Below are 21,440 nucleotides of genomic sequence, written 5' to 3' on the forward strand. Positions count from 1 at the left end.
CGGCGTCCTCAAGATGGCGTCCAACGGCGGGAAAACTCCACGGATGGCGGGAAGAAGGCTGAAGATGGCGCCGGATGGCGGGAATCTTCACAGATGGCGGGAAGAAGGCTGAAAATGGCGCCGGATGGCGGGAATCTTCACCGATGGCGGGAAAACTTCACGGATGGTAAGTTTTAAAAGTCTCTTTTTCAGGCACGCAGTACCCGGTGGTTGCGAGCACGAGATCCTGCCGACTACGCCAAAGTTGACGCGCGCCTGGGCCTGCTGTGTCGCGCAGCGTCTCGCGCACGGGGGCTTACCCGGAACCGGATCAGATGAGGGTTGTAGTCTCCGAGTGGCGGGGACCCGGTCCGTGCCCAGGGGGTCAAACTCAGTGTGTGGCAGTCTTGATAGATGTTATTTGAGTGTCGACTACGCCACCCGTTGATTTGCAGCTATGGAGCTGCCGCTGCAGGGCAGACCGCTGAGGCCGGTGTAGAATTGTGCAGCGTGATAGTATAACCCCCAACGGGAGGGGTATGGCCTCAGGGCAGCCGACGTGGAAGATGGGGGTAGCAGGAACCACTCAGAGACGGTGCGGTGTAATTCAGGGTCTTTACTGGTAACAACGATAGACCCTCCCGGAGTACTTGCTAGCGAACGGGGCCTGGTCAGTCCTTGAGCAGATGGGATCTCCCCTGGCCAGGCGGAGTTGTAGGCCTCCCAAACTGACTGTACTCTTCTGGTTACCTTGCTAGAAGCGGATATAAGTAGCCCACGTCCCTGAGTGTACCGTGTGGTGCTCACCCGTATGGCCGGTGACTCGGGGCCTTCTAATGGCTTCCGCTCCACGATGGCGGTGCTGGTCCCACGCGTGTGACCGTGCCTTCGGGTTTCTGGGCCTGAGGACCTGAAATCCCCTGCCGGTCGGCTTCTGCTGCTGGGTAAGAGTTAGTCCCCACAGCCTCGGACGCCGGGTCCGGTAAGAAAGCTTCTCAGTCAGGGCGAGCTCTGCAGCTGCCAGCCCCTGACTCGTAGTAGTATTGCTCCCACTGAGCTTCTGCTGTTTCTTCCTATGACTGTTTCTCGTCTCTACTTCTTCTCTACTCCTAACCCTGCCTCAGCCCCGGGTTTATATAGGGGAAGTTCTTCCCCTCCCAAGACTGGGCAGGAGGTGTGGCATGCACAGGATCCCTGACCAAAGGACCTCCCACCTGCTCTCAGACATAACATTACATTACTGTGGGAAACCAGACCCCTGGGGTGCCACATAAAGAATTTGTGTCTGTAATTATAATTAAACTTTCTTTCCTCCAGCTTTTCAATTTTATCTTTTTAAGACCTTAGGCTAAGTTCACTGTTACACCATGGCCGGCGCCCCTGCAGACTGTCCCCTTTCCCCTCCATGCAGGGACGCCCCTCCGGCATGGTACCCTGGCGTGCTCCCTGTATTCTCCTGTGCACGCCTCACTGGTTCCTTGTGGCGCGCCTAGTGCGCGTATGCGCTCCCCTGCTGTTAAAGGGGCAGCTCGCGCACATGGTAGATGCTCCCAGCTAACAGCTGGGAGACATTTAGTTAAATTGGTCAACTGCAAGATGTCTCTCAGCCAATAGCTGAGAGGTATCTTGTATAAAAGGCACCCTCCCCAATAGGTCCCCCTGTCCCTAGTCTGTTAGTACTATTTCCGTATCCTGTGCTCCCATAGTCTATTATACAGAATCCCTATCCTGTACTGTCCTTGTAGACGTGTCTAGGTTATACGTACCCCGTGGCCACATAGACGGTACCAGAACTGTTTCCCAGGTGGCTGTCCTGTCTTCACAGTCTGAACCTGACCCAGTGGCCGTCCTGTCTGCACAGTCTGAACCTGTACCAGTGGCCGTCCTGACTGCACAGACTGAACCTGTCCCAGTGGCCGTCCGGTCTGCACAGTCTGAACCTGACCCAGTGGCCATCCTGTCTGCAGTCTGTTCCTTTCCCAAGTGGCCGTCGTGCCCTGTCTCTGACCCTTGGGGTCAGCTGCTACTGCCAGACGCCGCCTTGGAGTGGTACCTGGCAGCTACCTGCTGCACAAGCCTGACCTCACCACTAGAGGCTCTAGTGAACACCAAGGTAGAAGCTTAGTTACGCCCCTCCAGAGTTGGTTCAGTTCGTGGCACAGTGGGTCCACGAACCACGTGCACCACCTACGAGTGTGACACAGATTTCAATGGGTTTGGTTTTGTGCTCTGAGCCAGACAGAGTATTACTTGTTGAATCTGTGTGACATATTTACCAATATCTAATTAGAAGAATTTAAATAAAACGTTCTATTTGCTCTTAGATCTGTTCTATCATTTAATCTAAGGCCTAGAATTAATAATTAACAATTGTGATCTCATTCATTAATATTGATTCTTGATGAATAGGAAACACAAAAAAAACATTCTGTTACTCAAGGTCTAAACATTTCTAACAAAATACTATAATACCTGACAATCGGTCATGTCATATTTAATAGGATTTTTAATTATTTTTTTTTTTTTAAGGACTGATGGCATTACTACTGCAATAATTGTTATATTTTCCTTAAAAACTTTTCAATAGTTAAAGGATATAAACGGAAATGATCTTTAGAATACGTTGGTGTACTTGATGGGCGTATTCGCCTTTTCTTCTGATTACGCCGTCTTAAATAAACAACGTTGCTGGAGATAAAGTCCTCAGGACACACATGGTGCATAGCTCTAAACAATTAAACAGGAAAAAAAGTATGCTGTTCTACCTCCATAAGGCACTGACATTTCCCGGTGTCAGGTTTTGCAGGTACTGTGACATTTTAGAAGGAGTGGGCTTGGAACGTGCCAAAAAAATTAACCACTATTCATAGCAGAAGTGCTGAAATGCCTCCACTGGAAGAAAGTCTGATTGCTGAACTTTTCTATTACTTTTAATATTTTTCGAAGCCTGAGCTATAGATATAACAGAACTTGAAAAATAACGAGCAAATGATCTCTATAAACGGGAAGCAGAAACTTGGGGTACGTTCACACATGGCATATTTGTTATGTAAATGTTTGCTATCGCTGCATGTATTTCCATGAGGCTTGGAGAAATTCATGCCCATGCTGCAGAAACAAACCTATTCTAATACATACAATTTGAAAACGTATTTTACTGTTTACATACCTTCTGTTCTGACACATCTATATACAATCTAGTTCAGAACTGGAGATGCTGCATGCGAGCTGAAAATGGGGACAATTTGCTGGCACTTGTCATAAGATTTCACATATTTGAAGTTAGTTTAAATAATTACTGTTTTTATTGTAAAACCATTAGAGATTGCAGCCCCAGAATGAAGATTTACACCTGAGGGATGTCTTCTTCCAAAGGTGAAATGAATAATGGTTTAAAGGGATAGTCCAAAACACAAATTAATTTTAATCCTAAATGTCTGTCTATTTGATGCCATAATCGAATCTATTTTCTAATACACTTTAATTAAAAATTCACTATCCTGCCCTAACTACACTATCTAACTGTTTTTTGTTTTTTTTCTACTTTTTGTTTGATGACTCTTTGAGAATCCCAGTGCATGCTGGGATACTCAAAGTGTCATCAGGGGGTAGAGGCTTCAGTCACTGCCTCATCAGTGACCTCCGTTTCAGAGGCTGGGCTTGCGTCACTTGCAGGGGCAGCACCGGATATTCTTACAACGTGCACTGACAGTGCGCTCTCCTGCCAGTTTGCTACTTCTGATCAGAGCTGGCGAGAGAGCGCACGGTCACTGTACACTGAGAAATAGAGTGCACAGTGACAAGATTCACTGGAATTGATGCCAACACATGCTCAGTAGAGCAGGGACCAGTCCAGCCCTGGAAATCACTAATGACGCTTCAACAACTTCACGACATCTCCTCAATGGAATATTGAATTCCGACCATTGATTGTTACAATTTATCAAGAAATTCTCCAGATGAGGATATTTCCAAACTATACACTTGTTTTAAAACAAGTGTATCTGTGATCCTGCACATTTATGAGCTTCTTGTATTATTTATTTTTTTCCGTATGGTCTCCAGCCCGAAGCTGTAATTATGCTTCTAGATCTTAGCAGAAAAAGCCTAACAGCCTATTGTATTGACACTGCACTTCTTGCACTGGGAGAGGTGTATTTTTCTAGATCATATTACTCTACTTACTTCTACACCTCCCAGAGTATAAATCATTAGAGCAAGCTCTGTGCAGACACTATGCCAGCATGAAATGTCAGCTCAGCAGCAGTAAGTACATGTGAAATACAACAATAGATTTGCACAAATTAAGATAATCCAGCTGTATTCAGTGTGCTGTAAACTTAGTTCCTTTTTGTATTATTTTTATTGGTTAATCTGGTTTTGTACCAAATTATACAGCACAAAGTAATATTCATAGGTATATGAAGAGAGCATGGCTTTAATATATTGCAGGTTTAGGTTTTTGAAAAATTGAGATAAATAAAGAGAATCTGCTACCAAGTTTTTGTTACCCCATTTGAGAGCAGAGAACCTGATTCCAGTGATGTATCACTTAACAGGCTGCTTGTTGTACTTTTGTTAAAATCCCTGTTTTCTCTGCTGCAGATCTAGCAGCTCTCTGAATGCTGAGCTCTGTATAACCCCGCCCACACCACTGATTGGCCGCTTGGTATAGTGGGCGTGGTTATACAGAGCTCATGAATATGGAGGACTACATGGCAGCACGTTTACAAGTCCTCTAGTAATAATCTCCTGCTGATAAAAGAATGATTATGTAAAAACTGCACCAAGCAGCCCAGTAAGTGATATATTGCTGGAATCAAGGTCTCTGCCCCTATATTATGCTGCTCTCAGATTAGGAGGCAAAGACCTGGTGAAAGATTCCCTTTAAGGGGAATATAAACAAAAAAAGAAATACATCGCCAATTACTTGGTAAAGCCACTACCACTCCATTGCCAACACTCTGGTGGTACTGCCAATCTGATTTGTATGACACATCATCACTGCAGGATCACAGTAGTGGCAGGGGACTTGTCAGGTAATAATTTTTATCTATCATTTTTTTTTAATCACATTACTTTTAAATTACATTTCCCGTTATTAAATGACTTTTACACTCCTGGAAAACTTTAGCCACTTTTTATTTTTAATTCAAAGCCAAAAATACATTTAAGAGCAATGGGGAAATATAAACTACTGGATCCACTTCTGGCTTTAGCTTTTAAAAAAAAAAGTGTTCAAAAACTTCCCAAATACACTACTAAGTAAGCAAAAATGCTGTGTGTTAAACCACCCTTAAAAATGAGAATAGTTAGTAGAATTAGCAGACGTGCAGCTACTACAAGCAACCTTCTTGGCTACCTATATGTTCTGCCAAAAGGAAGGAGGGCTGCACAGTAGTGTGGAGATGTACAGGTAAGAGTCTGTTTGTAACCTCTATGGTAGTTTCTGTAATGAAGCACTGAGGCTGGAATTTTTATAGGACAAGGTCTGGCACTGTTGCCTAAGTCTGTTATTAGCATATTGACTATGCCCTGCAGCGTCTTGTGGCACTGGTAATTTTTATGAAACAACAAGGATGCGTTCAAATGGAGACTTTCTACTCCGAAAACTAGTAATGTAATTAAAGTATCTGCTGCCCAGCATGTGAAACACAATCTATCTTGAGACAGGGAGGAAGAAAAGACATAGAACAGTGGAGATAGTATGCATGTGATTTGTGACCTCCTGTACTGCAGGGTAAAGGTGTCTGCATGCAAGGCCACGTTCACATGTTCAGTATTTGGTCAGTATTTTACATCAGTATTTGTAAACAAAAATCAGTAGTAGAACAATCAGAGGAAAAGTATAATAGAAACACGTCACGACTCCTGCATTTATCACCCACTCCTGATTTTGGCTTACAAATACTGATGTGAAATACTGACCAAATACTGATAGTGTGAAAGTGGCCAAATGCTCAAACTCTGCAATCAAAACTCATGAATTCTGGAGAGTTTCAGTTCTGAAAACTCCTTAGTGTAAACGCACTCTTATACAATGCATGTAAAAGGGCGGTAAGACCCCAATTTTCATATGTGCACACAGTGTCTTTTAGAAGTCAGCACTGCATATCCGCATCATTTTTGAAACAGAAGATGTCTTCATGTTCTTTTTAATAGTTTTTGTGGCGACCTTTGCCGCCAACGTCTTTATTTTTCTTCAAATTTCCTATATCAGATAATGTCAGTTCCCAAGTGAAGGCCACTTAAAAGAATGAACCGGTGACTTCTTCCAGCTGCTTCATGGCTTTCGAAGCCCAAAGAGGTTACAAAAGACTGAACGTATGCGCAGTAAGTAGTTTTTATATTGCTGTGCATTATGTTCATTATTTGCCAATGTATTGTGTGGAGTATAATCCACGGCACATTTACAGTAAAACCTCCCTAAGCCCATACAGTACTTCAGTGTACCAGTTAGCCAGCCAATGCTACTGATCAGACCAGGAGTACATTTTAGGGTAGGTGCACATGATGTCTTTTTCATGCACATTCTGCCTGGAACTCTCCTGAGAAAGCGCTCCGAGAAAAGCTCCAAAAAGAATGCACATATGCATTGCAAAAATGGCTTGCTGTGCATATATTCAGTCATTTTGAACATCTATCTATCTTTTTTATATTACTGGGTATTCAGCAATTCCTAAGTCATCAAGCACCTCCAGCCATGTCCAGTGTGCGACCCATCATCTATATGTTTTTGTAGATTAGTGCTTTTCAAACTATAGAGCCCCTTAGTTGGTGGTGAGTAGATTGGATGCTTGAGTTAGTTTTTAGATTAATCTAGGAGAGATGACATGCTGCGGTGTAACAGATCCAGAAGAATGAAGTATGAACTGTACACAGGAACACGATGAAGAAGAAGGATCTTTATTGTGGAAGTCTCAGGCATACAACACATGTCGAAGCTCCAAGGCTTCTTTCTTGTGTGCAGACAGACATGTGAATCAGTATAAACATAAGGTGTTTGTAAACACTGTGGAAGGGCACCAAAAAGCAATATTCAAATTATAGAGCTGCCTACAATACATGTATACATACAACTGTAGCACCCTGAGGACTCGGCTGCTATAGGGGTATTGCACCTCGACCCAGAGGTGTGGTATTCCACTCCCGGGTAAGGATGGAGTGTGGGACTGAGCTCAGTAGGCTGCATGCACTACATACATCCCATTTCCGGGGGACAGAACTACGGTACTCCCACCAAGTAAATGTGCAGGTACGACAGTGTCTGTCCCTGGCTGGAGTGGGAGGGGGGTGGAACATCCCAGTAGTGTAGGGGCAGATAGGGGGAGTACTCTGGGTAAAGCTAGGAGCTCATTGGGTGCTGGTCACCTGGGCTCACACATAGAGGGAGTATATATGGTGGGCACCATCTTAGGACAGAGAGAGCTGAGGGAGTCTTTAGGAAGAGTTCAGCCAGGAGGGCTGACAGGGAGCTGTGGCTCCGGCTGGGCCCAGCTCCAGAGCCAAGCCTGCAGAGGAGAGAGGAGAAAGAAAGGCCCAGAGTGGAAGACCAGAGAGAACCCTAAGAACCCAGAATCAGACCAAAAAGGGTGAAGGGTTGGCGGACACGGGTACCGGAACCCGAACTGGTGGAGGCCACTTATCCTCAGCCAGGAACCGGAGGTCGTGGTCAAGATTTGCCACGACCCTCACCAAATCCACCAGAAAGGCACACCAAGTATAGGGTCAGGGAACCCAGAGGAGGTTTGACCACCAAGAGACCCGAGGGAGCCGGCCAAAGGTGGATCCCTGGTGGGAACGGCCAGAGACAGAGAGAGAGAAGGGAGCTCAGGACCACGCTCCGGAACTGCCTGGGGGTTAGCCGAGTCCAGGACCTGGTGGACGCAGCACGGCTCGGGTGGTCACTCAAGGCCAGAGTGACTGAGAGAACACCCGTGAGTAAAAACCCTGAAACTGCATCTCCTGACTCTGACTCTTCTTACTGCACCGTCACAACCCCCATCATCTTCACCTGCTGCCCTGAGGCCATACCCCTCCCGTTGGGGGTTATAACATCATCGCTGCACCCATACTACCGGCCTCAGCGGACTGTTCTGCAGCGGCGGCTGCAAAGCCGCACTCAACGGGTGGCGTAGTCGACATCCAAGTTAACATCTTCTGCCATAGACTGCCACTTAGTTTGACACCCTGGGCACGGACCGGGTCACCGCCACGAGACTACAACCCTCAACAGATCCGGCTCCGGGTAAGCTCCCGCGTGCGCAACGCAGCGCGACACAGGCCCAGGGGCGCGTCAACTTTGGCGTAGTCGGCAGGATAACGTGCCCGCAACCACCGGGTACTGCGTGCCTGAAGAAAAGTTCATATTTACCGTAAAAAGAAGTCTCCCGCCAATTCCGGAGGGTCCCCGCCATCGGACGCCATCTCGGATCGTTTCCCGCCGTTTGCCCGCCATCTGCAGTCTTTTCCCGCCATCCACAGAGTTTCCCGCCATTGGGAAGCGGTTCCCGCCATCTGAGAAGATTTCCCGCCCTGGCAGAGCGGACGCCATTATGGGCATGCCAGAGGGTGGCAAGAGGCCACCTCCCATCGTGGGCCAGGACCAAGAATGGCGCCAAAAACGAAGACCGCCCCCACCAGCAGAGACTGCAATGATTGAGATGTCCATCAGCGTGGGGGGTCTGCCCCTGGAACTGACAATCACCAAGTTGCCCCAGGACCGCCCTCAATGGGGGCGGATACAGAACAAAACAGAGAAGATGGGTGCAGCCTGGAGGAGTCTAGAGAAGCCGTACCCGGAGATGGAGGGAGAGTCAGGCAGCACCGACCCTGTGGTCAGGAGCCTGTTGCAAGCTACCACTCCACAAGACCTGGTGGAGATCCTGGCACAGCTCCCCCGAGACCGGGAGCGTGCACAGACCGCGCTGGAGGGCCTCGCACGGAGGATGGCCCAGGTGCAGCGAGAAACGCTGACGGAGTGGAGCAGGGAGATGGCCCAGCAGGCTGGAACCCGCCAGCGAAGCACACCACCCGCAACGAGGAGCACGCCTGCCCCTGAAGAGGATGCAGAAGGGACGGAGGCCGGAGACGACGCCGCAGAGGGAGCAGAAGAGACGGAGGCAAGTAAAGGGGACGTCACTACCCCAAGCCCAGCCACCGTAAGCCTACCCCCGCTCCCCGTCGCAGAGCCCGAAATCCCACCGATCGTGCCCGTTGCCGCACCGCTACCGTTCCAGACTAGGCCTCAAGCAGGAGCCGCGGCCACGCCTCTTGTGACGTCACGCGCCTCAACCCTGAGCGCGGCCAAGCAGGAGACGCCACCGGCCTGGTCGCAGGGCCGAGTACCCCCGGGCGCCGCAGTACCAACAGCGCCCTCTACCGAGCCACCGGCCTGGTCGCAAAGTCAAGTACACCCGGGCGCCGCCGTCTTCACGGTGCCCTTCACCTTCAGGGTGCCCCAGGCCTGGTCGCAAGGCCTGGTGAACCCGGGCGCCGCTACCACCACCGTGCCCTCAACCTCCACAGTGCCGCACCTGGGTGAAGACTTGTTAACCCAGCATATTTGCCCGGATGGGCAGCCCTTTGAGTGGTCACCGGAGTACTACCATCCCCGACTCCGGAAAGAAAGACCCCTGGATGAGCCCCTGATCCCGGCTCCGGCGCCCGCCAAGATCACCCCACTCTCGCTGGAGGAAGCGCAGTTTGCGTGGGACCCCACTGGAGGAGACCTCATCGGGTTCACTCAAGGGACCCGGGCGGCCGCAGCCCAGCGAGCAGAGTGCTGCCGGCAGCAATTAGAGGTTTTCGACCGGGAACGACGAGAGAGGCGGGTCCGCGAGGAGCGGCTGCAAGTGAGGAGTGCAGAACAGAAGAGCCGGACCCGACGGAACCCCCGTGCAGCCCACGGCCCCCGTGCCACCGGGACTGTAATTAAATTCCAACTGCAGCACGGTTGGGGCTTCATCCGGGATCACCGCACCCCTGGCGACGTCTTCGTGACCCGCAGGGATGTCGAGTCCCACCTGCCGGAGGGACACAGAGGTCGTGACCTATACCTGGGTGATGAGGTCACCTTTACCCGGCACCAATGTGCCAAAGGACCCTATGCCCTTCATGTACACCGGTTGACGGAGGAAGAGCTGAGGTGTCAGGAGGAGCAAGAGGACCCGGACGGGTCTGAAGAATACAGGGAGGAAGCATCAGGAGGACGCCGTTATTAGAGTACGGTAAAAAAAAACTGTACATAGTTATCCGTAAGGGTATAAGAACTGCTGCTAATTTAAATATGTTCCCCGTTGGGACAAGTGTGAACTTAAACCCGTGAGTCCCCTATCCCTTAACAGGCTGAGGACTGTGAACAGCCATTCCTTTTCCCCACTGGCCGAGGACTGAGAGCGGCCACCTCCCCTTGTATATAGTTGCGCTTTCTAAGGCGCCCCCTACTGGTTTTATAGGAAACTGTTGTTCTTGAACTGACTGTTGCACTTCTACCTGGTCACAAGCGCACAGTGGCCTGTAACTCAAAGAACATTATTATGAAAGAGTTTTATATGAAAGAAAAAGTTTATCTTGTTTAAATCTGATAATGTTTAATGTTTGATATGTTCTTGTATGTTTTGAAAAAAAATAGTATGTTTTTGGATATTTTATTCTTTTACAGCCCGAGGACGTGCTGTGATTTACCAGGGGGGAATGTAGCACCCTGAGGACTCGGCTGCTACAGGGGTATTGCACCTCGACCCAGAGGTGTGGTATTCCACTCCCGGGTAAGGATGGAGTGTGGGACTGAGCTCAGTAGGCTGCATGCACTACATACATCCCATTTCCGGGGGACAGAACTACGGTACTCCCACCAAGTAAATGTGCAGGTACGACAGCGTCTGTCCCTGGCTGGAGTGGGAGGGGGGTGGAACATCCCAGTAGTGTAGGGGCAGATAGGGGGAGTACTCTGGGTAAAGCTAGGAGCTCATTGGGTGCTGGTCACCTGGGCTCACACATAGAGGGAGTATATATGGTGGGCACCATCTTAGGACAGAGAGAGCTGAGGGAGTCTTTAGGAAGAGTTCAGCCAGGAGGGCTGACAGGGAGCTGTGGCTCCGGCTGGGCCCAGCTCCAGAGCCAAGCCTGCAGAGGAGAGAGGAGAAAGAAAGGCCCAGAGTGGAAGACCAGAGAGAACCCTAAGAACCCAGAATCAGACCAAAAAGGGTGAAGGGTTGGCGGACACGGGTACCGGAACCCGAACTGGTGGAGGCCACTTATCCTCAGCCAGGAACCGGAGGTCGTGGTCAAGATTTGCCACGACCCTCACCAAATCCACCAGAAAGGCACACCAAGTATAGGGTCAGGGAACCCAGAGGAGGTTTGACCACCAAGAGACCCGAGGGAGCCGGCCAAAGGTGGATCCCTGGTGGGAACGGCCAGAGACAGAGAGAGAGAAGGGAGCTCAGGACCACGCTCCGGAACTGCCTGGGGGTTAGCCGAGTCCAGGACCTGGTGGACGCAGCACGGCTCGGGTGGTCACTCAAGGCCAGAGTGACTGAGAGAACACCCGTGAGTAAAAACCCTGAAACTGCATCTCCTGACTCTGACTCTTCTTACTGCACCGTCACAACCCCCATCATCTTCACCTGCTGCCCTGAGGCCATACCCCTCCCGTTGGGGGTTATAACATCATCGCTGCACCCATACCACCGGCCTCAGCGGACTGTTCTGCAGCGGCGGCTGCAAAGCCGCACTCAACGGGTGGCGTAGTCGACATCCAAGTTAACATCTTCTGCCATAGACTGCCACTTAGTTTGACACCCTGGGCACGGACCGGGTCACCGCCACGAGACTACAACCCTCAACAGATCCGGCTCCGGGTAAGCTCCCGCGTGCGCAACGCAGCGCGACACAGGCCCAGGGGCGCGTCACAACAACAAATTAACATATTAAAATATGGCTCTGAAATGGTAGTCCCGGTCCAGAAAACTATTGCCTGCTAGCTCAAGTCATTGTAAAATAAACAAACTACACTTTATTTACCCTCCCCTGGTCCAGCACTGTGTCTTCGGCACTGGCAAGAGCAGCATATGGGCCCTGTGCAGTCCAATAGTTCATCATAATGCACAATTTCACCTTCTTTGGAGGTGGAAATGGGCCCCCTTGCCTCTTGGACCCCTGTGTGGCTGTATAGGTTGCACGAATGATATGTCCGCCCCTGGTCTTCGGTGCTTCTCCAGTGACCACAGTGGAAACCAATCCCTGGGCTCACGGGCTCTGTCGATATCGATCAGTGATTGGTTGCAGCGCTGTTGATGTGATGTTACTACTGAACCCAAACAGCAGAGATTGAGGCAGCACTGGATACACAGTGCTGGACTGTTTTTTTTCTTTAATTAAAAACAACCAACTGAGTTGGCAAGCACGTTTTCCGAAAGGGGACAATCCTTTTAAAGCACCACTCCAGCGGTTTTTTTTTTGCCTTTTTTATTGCAGCGCTGGGGTGGTGCAACTAATCTAAGTTCCCTGCCCCTAGTCTAATACTTACCTGTTTCCGTCTTCTGCTGTTCTCGGTGCTACTCCCGTCGGTCAACAGGAGTCTGTGACCTTACGGATCTCTCCAGTGTTTGCTTGAGGATCAAGAAGACACAACTCAATTTAAGTCTATAACAGCCAGAATGAGGATCTCAGACTTGCATTGGAAGCTTGTGACTGTTACTCCTGACTTCCAATCAGTCAGAAGTTGCAGTCACAAGATGGTGGCGCAGGACAGAGCGGCCTCGGGAACAGCTGAAGACGGTGGGTGGTAAATATAATGCTAGGAGCAGGGAACTTAGATTAGTAGCACCACTCCAGCGCTGGAATAAAAAAAATGCTTGAGTGGTGCTTCATGAGAACATAATTCATTTTTCTACTAATTCAATGTTATTTAGAGTTTTGGAGACTAATGAAAGTAAATTCAGCAATGTTTTCATTATGGCATGGGCATGCCCAATTGATGGTGAAGCCTCTGGGTCACTTTTCCAAGTGAGGTCTGAGAAGCTCTGCTGTAGACACTTCATGACTATCACTCACTGTCAATAAATACATAAAGTATATATTTTTTTTAGAAGAGCTGTAACCTTTAGCAATAAGCTTCAGGATAAAATGCCATACAATACATACATAATTTAAACACTAAAAGAAAGCTGGTTACACGGCCAGCAATTTTCTAAAAATGTGCAAGTGAAGAAGTCCACCGAACATTAGGGTACACCACGCTTGAGCCCCATTTTACAAGAAAGGTATTTAATCACTGTGAATGCTCGTCGATGTTTGGTAATACAGTTAGGGTATACTTTTTTTTCTGTTTCATAGTCTGCTGTTGACTTATATTGTAAAATAGGACAACTTTTTATGTTTCTGAAAAGTGAAGTTTTGAGATATTTGTAACTTTTGGAGTTTCTGCATATTTCAGTATGTACAAGCCTAAGGCCTCATTCAGACTTATGTGAATCACCTATGTGTTCTATCAGGGATAGAACTTGTACTCCATAATAATCTTTGAGGCTGAGTATGACGCGCCCCCTGGGCCGTGGGGTACTCAGTAGCTGGGCCGGTCGGTGCTGGGGGATGTCACAGTGGCAGTGACCAGGTCTATGACCCAGGGCGGTCAATTAAAGGGGAAAAGTAAAAGGGGGCAAAAGTTTTTATAGAGATAATGTTCGTGACACCACCTGTGGTATACGGCTATATGGAGCCGCCGCTGTGGTACAGATCCTCTGGAGCTGATGGTGACGCAGCAGTGTTGGTTCAGCTCTCCACAGGCAGAGCTTAGCTCCAGGGCAGGATATAGGGGTTTTATGAGGTAGATGTTGTTGGTGCTGTGTAGTGCTGGGCGGGTGATGGCACGGCAATAATTCCAGGACACAGTGGGGTGCAGTCTTCAAGGTTTACTCACAGTTGTTCAAGACTCCAGGTTACAAGGGCAAGTGTGAAACCGCCCGCGTCGTCCTGTATTCACCAGGGAAGGGGTTCAGCAACTCTCATGTCTCTCAGGAGTACTTAAACTGGACCCCTCTCTATGTTCCTTTCCCGGTCGTCTTCCCTGCGCTGGCTCTCGCCCTCCTGCCCTGCGCCTCACAATCAGTGTCCCAAGCCGGTAGCCTCGGGTCTTGTCGGGCGACTTGCAATCCCCTGGACCCTATGTGGCCACCTTTTCGGCAATGTAATTGTGGTGGTTGGCTGCTGCACCTTGCAAATACAGCAACCTCCGGTTATCTAGCTGAGCATGATTATTCTCCACTAGTTTAGGGGCCGGTCCCCTCTGCGGTCTGATCCCTCCACGTCCTTGTAGATTCGGGCGCATGGGTGGCTTCCTGCACTCACCGTGCCCCTGGGATCCCCTCTGTCTCTGGAGCCTTCCCTCTGCTCCCGTCCTCTCTCTCCTGAGCCTCTCTTACCAGGCCCGCTCTCCTCTATCCTGAGCGGAGCTCCTTCTGAGCTCCTACTCCCAGCTCTTTCTCCTCACAACTGACCTACTTCTAGATGGTTCCCCCTCTTCTTATACTCTTCCAGACGGTGCTCCCCTGAACTACTTCCTCCATCCACACCCACCACATGGTTCCCCCACTCTTGGTTCCCCCCTTCCAACCAGGGACAGGGCTCAGCAGTGGATAAGTGCATCTTGCCCCTCCTGCTGGTCTGGAGTGGTGTAGTGTTGGATGTAGGTGGGTGGGTCCAGGGTAGTACCCCCTCCTTACCTGAGAGTGGGGTACCACACCTCTGGGTGAGATGCAGTACCTCTGTGGCGACTGAACCAGCAGGGGTGCCACATATACATATCCGAGTGTCCCCCCAAAAATAATGGAGACGTGTCAGTTTTTGCTCTGAGTCATGTATCATGATTACCTATAAAAATCTACGGGTCTGAAAATCACGGACAGCACATGGATGGCATCTGAGTATATTGCAATGAATAGGAAAAGCTTTGCAATTTATTTATTTTTTTTACATGACAATCACCGATGGTAAAAACTGAGGTTAGGGTCACAGGAATGTATTTTTTCTCATACGAGAGAATCGGGCCGATTATGCTAATCACACTCTGATCAGAGTGTGATCCTATTCTCTTGGATGAGAAGAAGATCAGAATTTTTTTTTACCATCTTCTCTATTCTGTCTATCCGTGGAAATCAGACCGCACTTGATTGTCATCCAAGTGCAGCCCGAATTTTTTTTCTTTTTCCATGGACTCATTGAATTACATGGCCATGTGTGATTCGAATATCAAATGCAAATTGAGCATGCTGCGATTTTTTTTCACTCGGGCAGACTCTGTCCAAGAAAAAAATTGGACATGTGCGCGGCCCCATAGAATAAATTGGGCCGAGTGCAATCAGATGTTTTGTCGGATCGCACTTGGACTTCAAATAGTCGTCTGCACCGGCCCTAACTCGGATCCGAAACTGATGAATTTTAGACAGTTTTTTGCTTACATGAAAAATCAATAAATGAGGCCAAACTTAATGGCAAAATATGGTGTAAACCAACATATCGTGTATAATAAACATTTCTATCAAAAGCTTGTAAAATGCTGTATGTGCAATATCAGCAAAACTTAGATTCCATTCAGATGATGTGCGCTGGGATATATAGATATAGAATCTGCTGCAGATTTCTTCTAGTCTGCTATTTGTATAATATCAATTGATTATTGCATATGAATGTACTGTGGATTCTAAGGTTCTGCTGCAAACCATGTCTGTGAACACACCATAGATCAGATAGATTGTCCTTCGTGAATTTTGTTTCAAAAGTCCATTTGTATAAGCACCATGATTACATTCTAGACACCTAAAATCTGCAATTACCCTGACTGGCCATAGACACTGAGCATGTCCTGACATGATGGTTGTTACATGCAACAAACTAAAGAAAAAAAGCAAATATCTCAATAATGCTTGAAAGTTAATTTTAGTTGCAAAAATGTGCTTGCTGATAAATAGGTACTCTATGTAATATATTATCATAATTGACAAAAGGAATCTATCACAAGGTTTTTGAAAATAATATGAGAACAGTATAATGTAGAGACAGAGAACCTGATTCCAGTGATGAGTCACTTAGTGGGCTGCTTGCTATAGCTTAGATAAAATCACTGTTTTATCAGCAGGAGATTATCATTAGAGGACTAGTTGTCTTGTGCCATGTAGTCCACTTGCCCTGAATGACCTCTGTCAGCAGGGCCGGTGTCAAGGCCCGGTGCACCCAAGCAAGGGCTGGGGCCATAGACAAATGGGGTGGCCCACTCGCCATCGGCAGGGTCATAAGCACAGTGGTTGCAGTGTGTCCTCCGACGCACATTCAGATGAAGTGCAGTGCAGTGCACAGACCTATCGGGCCCATGTATGGCAATACACGCTGATGATCAATCAGAGGCCAGCATGACCGAGGGCGCATGGCAGTGACGTCATGCGCTCCCATCACTTGCACGCTGAAGTCAGCTGCTGGCTTCAGAAGAGGACGCCATGCGGCGGGGGAGTAGGAGGGAAGGTGAGTTTTTTTTTTTAAATCAGTGAGTACACGGTGGCCATACTACTACATGGATGACTATGGACTGAGCATTATACTACATGGATGACTATGTGCTGTGCATTATACTATACGGATGACTATGGGCTGTGCATTATACTATATGTATGACTATGGGGTGTAGATTATACTACATGGATGACTATGGGCTGTAGATTATACTACATGGATGACTATGGCCTGTGCAATATACTACATGGATGACTATGGGGAGTGCATTATACTAAATGGATGACTATGGACTGTGCATTATACTACATGTATGACTATGTGCTGTGCATTATACTACATGGATGACTATGGGCTGTGCATTATACTACATGGATGACTATGGGCTGTGCATTATACTACATGAATGACTATGGGCTGTGCATTATACTACATGGATGACTATGACTCGCCCCCTGGGCCGTGGGGCACTCGGATCCGGGCAATAGGGAGACGATGGGGGTAGTAGTGGCGACCCGGTTCCGTGGCTCAGGGTGGTCAGGCCAATGGTAGTCTGCTACGTTCTGCTGATAATGTCCGACTACGCCACCCGTGGATTGCGGTTATTAGGAACCGCCGCTGCATGCAGACCGCTGGGGCTGATGAGGTGTGCAGCTAGGGTAGTGTGACTCCCCACGGGAAGAGTGCGGCCCCAGGGCAGTATAATGGATGGTGGGAGTGATGGTGGTGAGAGTCCCAGTGCCGGTAGTGCTGGAGGAGCAAGGAGCACACAGACAACAGGTTGCAGTCCAGGGTCTTTACTAGAACAGGTAAACTGACCCACAAACAGTCCCGGCTAGGAGGGGACCTGGATGTCTGAGAGCAATGGGGAAATTGGCCCTGGTCAGGGTGAGGGTGTAGGCCTACCGTGCTTTCTGCGCTCCTTCTGGCTATCTCCTCCTGATAGGGTAACAGCCCACGTTTCCGAGCTTTCCGTGTATTCTCGCCTGTATAGCCTGCGACGTGGGTTCCTTTCTGCTCCCAGCCTTGTACGGCTTTACTGGTCCCTTCGGTTGTGGCAGGGCCTCCAGGCTTCTTAGGCCAAGGAATATACAGTCCCTTGCGGACTGGTTCTCTGCTGGGGGATATAGAATCCTCCCAGCCTCAGACACCAAAGTCTGGTAGATTAAGTCCGTTATCTGCCAAGACAGGCTCTCTTCGCCTCTTGTCTCTGGCTCGTGGCTCTCCTACTGCCACACTTCCTCTTAGGTGCAACACAACTGTCTGTCCCTGCTCTGCTCTGGGACAAGTCTCAATGCTGAGACAGGCCATCAAGTTCTTCCTAACCCTGCCCCCAGTACCAGCTTTTATAGGGGCAGCCTGCTCCCCCTACTGGCCTGAGAAAGGAGGCATTGCATGCTAATGTTCCCCTGACTAGAGAACCTCCCCCTTGCTCTCAGACACAGCTTTAATTACACTTGTGGCATCCAGGCCAGGGTGACACATTTTTTCCCCCCTAGTGAAATTTAGTACTCCGGGACTAAACAATAAACAAGGATAATATACATGACTATAAAACATTAATAGACAAACGACGCACAGATTGAGTTCTTAAGGTCACAGTGTGGCCTGTGACCGGGTGTCCATATCACCAATACAACGGGGAGCCTTAACCAGGTGGGGGTCTGTCCTACCCCAAGTCCTTCACAGTCTTAGTTCATTCCTGGGTTAGGCTCCGAACGCAGTCCATACAAGGTCCCGGTTATAAAAAGTCCATAACCTTTGAGTCCTTACGGTAGCTGCAAGAAACTGAAACACAGAATTACCAAACAAGCATGTAACTTGGCAAACAATTCAACACTTGGCTACAGGGTTATTTACAATTTTAGTACACTCTATATTCTCCAGCGAGCGGGTATCTGCCCCTTTGTGCTTCTGGTTGATCTACGTAGCCCACTGTCTGGTGGTGGACCAACCTGGCTTTCCCCACTAGCGTTAGGGGTACAGCTACCAGCTGGGTGTACAGGTAGGGCAGGCAGCTGTCTGCGGGTCCTTTGGCTTACCGCAGGCATGGCAGGCTCACTGTCAGCAGAGGGTTGACTCTCCTTGGCTGCTGGTACAGGCTCTTCTGCCTCTGGAACTGCTTGCTCCTCTTCACCTTCCGGCTCTGGTGTTGGTTGTTGCTGTGCCGGTTGCAGGAAATGTAGGACGGGTACCACTATGGCATCATTTATGCGAATCCAGGACCGAGGGAACTCTCCGAGAACGGTGCTGATCATTTCTTCCTTGTTCTCTGCGGGTTCAAGGTCACTCTGATCCTCTTCTGCACTACGGAGTTGCTCGGGGCATCTTTTGAGGTGGTCCCTGGAGACGACACTAGTGGTTTCTCCTCCGTCCTTGGTGATTACGCACACCTTTGGGTTGTCGTGGTCAGACTGCAGTACGGTGTAGGGTTCCCTTTCCCACTGGTCGTCCAACTTATGTAGCCTTCTCTTCCGCTTCAGGACCTGCTCACCAGGTTCTAGGGGACCAGCAGGGGCGTGTTGGTTGAAGAGTCTTTCTTGCTTCTCTCTCACCTGGGCCAGGCTCTTCTCCACACTCTCCTGTACCTTCTTGTACTGCAGTTGCCTTTCCGTATCCCAGTCCGCATCCGGGGAGGTGTCCTCAGGTATTAGGACTCCCATCTCCAGGTCCATGGGCAGCTTACCTGGTCTAGCTCGCATCAGGTAAGCCGGGGTGCAGTTTGTAGCATTCACCGGGATATTGTTGTATAGGTCTATCAGGTCCGGCAGTTTTTCTGGCCACAGGCTGCGTTCCTCCAGGGGCAACGTCTTCAGGAGATCAATGACTATATTGTTCATCTTCTCACACATCCCGTTAGTTTGGGGGTGGTAAGGCGTTGTACGAATCTTCTTACAGCCATAGAGGTTGCAGAACTCCTGGAAGATTTCAGCCTCGAACGATGGACCCTGGTCTGTCAGGAACTGTTCCGGATACCCGTGTGGACGGCAGAAATATTGCTGGAAGGCTCTGGCCGCTGTTTGGGCTGTCAAGTCCTTTACCGGGACCACCACTAGAAAACCGGAATAGTGGTCCACAATAGTCAGGGCATAGATGTATCCAGACCGGCTTGGAGCCAATTTGACGTGGTCCAGAGCTACCAGCTCAAGAGGCTGCGTGGTGACGATGGGCCTCAAGGGTGTCTTCTGGCTGGTGCAGTCCTTCCTCCTCAGGTGACAAGGGCCACAGTCTCTGCACCACTTTTCTACAGCTCCTCTCATGCCGACCCAAAAGAATCTTCCTCTTAGCAGGAACTCCAGTTTCTTCCAACCGAAGTGCCCCGCTCTGTCATGGTAAGCTCCCAGGACCATAGCTGCATCCCGCCTTGGAACCACGACTTGCCAGGTCAGCTCGTGCGTCCGGTGGTTGACAATCCTTCTGCACAACTTGCCTTCGTAGAGGAACAGCTTGCTCTTCTCCTTCCATAGCTGATTGGCTTCCTCTGGGGCATCTGGATCTAAGCGGGCGTCTTCCCGGGTCAGCAGATCTTTCACCAGGCGGACTGCAGGGTCACTATCTTGGGTCTCGGCCCAGCTGTGGTGAGGTAGGGGATTGATCATCACAGTTGTTAGATCCTCCTCCTTCACGCGGTGAGAGTGTTGAGCGGCTCCATACCGGTGAAACGCGGGGAGTTCTACCTCCTCCAGCTCTTCTGGGTCTTCGTCACCTTCAGGTAAGTGAGGCATCCTCGATAGGGCGTCAGCGTTGGCATTGGTTTTGCCCGCCCGGTACTTGATCACGAAGTCATAGTTGGAGAGACGGGCCATCCACCGCTGTTCTAGGGCACCCAGTCTTGCATTGTCTAGGTGTGTTAACGGGTTGTTGTCCGTGTACACCGTGAACTTTGCGGAGGCCAGGTAATGCTTGAAGCGTTCCGTCACGGCCCACACCACCGCCAAGAATTCTAGCTTGAAGGAGCTGTAATTCTCCGGGTTCCTCTCAGTGGGCCTCAGCTTCCGGCTGGCGTATGCGATCACCCTTTCTCTGCCCTGTTGGTTTTGGGACAGTACGGCTCCCAGTCCCACATTACTGGCGTCTGTGTGGAGAATGAAAGGCTGGCCATAATCAGGGTAGGCCAGGATCTCGTCCCCTGTGAGGGCCATCTTTAGCTGGCGGAAGGACTCCTCTTCCGGTTTATCCCACTTGAAGGGCGGCTTTTGGCTCCTGGACTTAGACTGTCCGATCAGGAGGTCCTGCATAGGAGCTGCCATCTTAGTGAACCCGGGGATGAACCTTCGGTAGTAGCCTACCAACCCGAGAAACTGTCTCACCTCTTTGATGTTCGAGGGGCTTGGCCAGCTCTTGATTGCCGTGACCTTGTCAGGGTCGGGGGCTACTCCTTCCGCGCTTACCACGTGCCCTAGGTACTGGACCTTCGGTTTCAACAGGTGACACTTCGATGGTTTCACCTTCAGGCCGTAGCCTGCCAGGGCTTCGAACACCTCGGCCAGGTGCTTTAGATTGTCCTCGTAGGTCTTTGAATAGACAATCACGTCGTCCAGGTAAAGGAGAACCGTCTCGAAGTTTCGGTGCCCTAGACAGCATTCCATCAGCCGCTGGAAGGTCCCTGGTGCATTGCAGAGCCCGAAAGGCATGCAGTTGAATTCGCTCAGTCCCATCGGGGTGGTGAAGGCGGTCTTCTCCTTGTCAGCCTCTGCCACAGGAACCTGCCAGTACCCGCTAGTAAGGTCCAAAGTAGAAAAGAAGTTAGCTGATTTTAGTGCGGCTAAAGACTCCTCTATTCTAGGCAGCGGGTATGCGTCTTTGTGGGTGATACGGTTGATTTGTCTATAGTCCACGCACATTCTCATGGTGCCGTCTTTCTTTTTGACCAGAACCAAGGGGGCTGCCCAGGGGCTACAGCTGTCTCTAATGACCCCAGCTTCTTTCATCTCTCTTAGCATGCCCTTTGCTTT

General features: G+C 49.6%; 1 protein-coding gene across 13 annotated transcripts in view; it reads left to right on the forward strand.

Annotated features, from left to right (window-relative positions):
* The window catches only part of LOC141174029 (synaptotagmin-2-like), a 204,461-nt gene that overhangs the window by 38,875 nt on the left and 144,146 nt on the right, over nucleotides 1-21,440 (forward strand). For 2 of the 13 annotated variants that reach the window (XM_073658620.1, XM_073658626.1), the window contains exon 1: nucleotides 2,672-2,785. The exons of 5 other annotated variants lie outside the window; for them this stretch is intronic. The gene's annotated coding sequence lies outside the window, so the exon portion shown is untranslated. Of the gene's footprint in view, nucleotides 1-2,671; nucleotides 2,786-2,811; nucleotides 3,001-4,156; nucleotides 4,246-6,199; nucleotides 6,313-21,440 lie in introns of those variants that run through there. 6 more of the 13 variants (XM_073658617.1, XM_073658624.1, XM_073658616.1 and 3 more) reach the window with 4 other exon arrangements.

This window comes from Phyllobates terribilis, unplaced genomic scaffold (genome assembly GCF_046119375.1).
Source record: "Phyllobates terribilis strain yellow unplaced genomic scaffold, ASM4611937v1 Scaffold_13__5_contigs__length_258822181, whole genome shotgun sequence".
NCBI lineage: Eukaryota > Metazoa > Chordata > Amphibia > Anura > Dendrobatidae > Phyllobates > Phyllobates terribilis.